This window comes from Bison bison, unplaced genomic scaffold (assembly GCF_000754665.1).
Source record: "Bison bison bison isolate TAMUID 2011002044 unplaced genomic scaffold, Bison_UMD1.0 scf7180017864223, whole genome shotgun sequence".
In the NCBI taxonomy this organism is placed as follows: Eukaryota; Metazoa; Chordata; class Mammalia; order Artiodactyla; family Bovidae; genus Bison; species Bison bison.
Window position 1 is genome coordinate 499,616 of NW_011494795.1, and position 1,916 is coordinate 501,531.

Below are 1,916 nucleotides of genomic sequence, written 5' to 3' on the forward strand. Positions count from 1 at the left end.
TCAAGAATAATGGGGAGCTGGGGGGCTTCCCAGGTGGTGCAGTGGTAAAGAACCTGGTTGCCAAGGTGGGAGATGCCAGAGATGCAGGTCTGATTGCTGGGTGGGAAGGGCCTCTGGAGAAGGAAATAGCAGCCGCATTCAGTCCTCTTGCCTGAAACATCCCATGGACAGAGGAGCCGTCCATGGACAGGGTTACCATCCATGGGGTCACAGAGTCAGATGCGGCTGATCACACAGGCACATGGGGAACCATATCGCCTGATTTTTATTTCCTGATTTAAAAAATCCGTGGGTGTCCTCCAACTCCAGAGGTTATTCTGAGAACAGAGAGGCCCCAGGACAGTGGGAGAGAAGCCACCTTTAGGTACCATTTTTCCTGTAAATGTGGGCCTAGTTCATCATTAGAAGATCTATTGATGTAACGCATTACCTAGACTAAAAACCATGTGATTTAAAAAACCCAGTAAAATTGGTCCTAAAAAAATGAGCAGTTATTAGAAACCAACCTCAAACATCAAATAGAGAAACAGTAATTTCCTTTAAAGCCCAGAACCAGCCCAGAGTGTACAGTCACCACTCTTGGCATCTGACTGCTGAGTGAGTGACCCTGGCAGCTCCCAAGCTGGACTGCGGCGGGAAGCAACCACAGGGGAGCCGCCTCTGTGTGAAGATCAGCTGTGCTGGCAAACGGCAGGAAGCTACCAGTGCCCTGCCCAGACTGACCCCTCCTCCAGACACACAGGCCAGCGTGTCTTGTGTCTACAGTTGCGTTTTTATTACCTTCATGTTCTGAAGCAGTTCATGACCACGAGTGCTTTGAGAACAGTTTTTACAATTAAAGCATTTCTTCAAGAAAAAGACAATCGTTCCTTCCAGAGCCAAGAAGCAGCCTCCCGTCCCTCCCCTCCTGCGGGAACAGCCCCGGTGGGGACCCCACCCGGTACCCTAGAAACTCAGCAAAGCGGCCTCAGCCTTCCCGACCCGCTTCTTCAGCCTGGGCCAAGGACAGCACACTGCTCGCAGGTCATACAATCTTGAGGTCCTTCAGGGCAGACTCCAGGCTCTGGGAGGAGACAAGCAGGACAGACAGGTTGGTTCTCAGCTGTCCTGTAGACACCCCACCACCACCCGCAGGGACCTGGTGCCAGACACAGAACCTGGCCTTTGGGGTCAGGCGATCTGGGTTTGAATCCCAGCCCTGAAGGAAGGTGCTGCAGAGGGTGCCAAGGGGTCCTCACTCCACTGAGGGGCCCTTCTGCAGGGACGAAGGGCTGGAGTGTCCAGGTGGCTGCCAGGGAGAAGGTGGGGGGTAGGGGGCCCGCCCCGGGGACCTGGGGGGAGGCAGGGGTGGAGGGCAGGCCTCACCTTCACGTCCCAGATGCTCATGCCGCCGTCCATGCCGGTGGTGCAAAACTGCGAGCACTTGGCCTTTCCCCCACTCAGCACCGAGATCTGGCTGCAAAGAGAAGGAGGGCTTTACAGATCCCACCCTGCCCTCCAGGAGCCCCCCGACTGCTGGGGGAGCCCGCTTCTGTGAGGTGTGTGCGCCCAGCTGGGAAGGATCACAGAGGACAGGGCTCCCGAGTCTGCTCTAGGGGCAAGCAGCAGCCTGTGTGCAAGGGACACAGGGCGGCGTGGGCAGGGGACGTGCGCCCAGGGAGTCAGTGACAACACGGTGTTGTTGATGAGAAGCAGCCAAAGGTGGGGCTGGGAGGAGGCGGGGCTAGTTCCAGAGAGCCTTGGAAGGCAGGCAAAGCGGTCTGGTCTGAAGACATGGGACCCGGCGGCCACAGGAGGGCTTAACAGACAAGGGTCAAGGCCTGGCCGTGCTCTCTCATCTGCCACGGGTCGGACACCCACGGCTGGCAGGATTCAGGGTCTCTCGCTCCGATCCCACCTAGCTCTTCGAAGAGACC

General features: G+C 57.1%; 1 protein-coding gene and 1 long non-coding RNA gene across 2 annotated transcripts in view; both read right to left on the reverse strand.

Annotated features, from left to right (window-relative positions):
• ARPC1B (actin related protein 2/3 complex, subunit 1B, 41kDa) overlaps positions 1-1,916 on the reverse strand; it is an 8,520-nt gene that overhangs the window by 590 nt on the left and 6,014 nt on the right. The window lies entirely within an intron of this gene.
• LOC104992750 lies at positions 752-1,476 on the reverse strand. The gene is made up of 2 exons (XR_825740.1): positions 1,366-1,476; positions 752-1,063 (listed from the first exon to the last, which is right to left on the reverse strand). It is a non-coding gene; the product is annotated as an uncharacterized LOC104992750 (long non-coding RNA).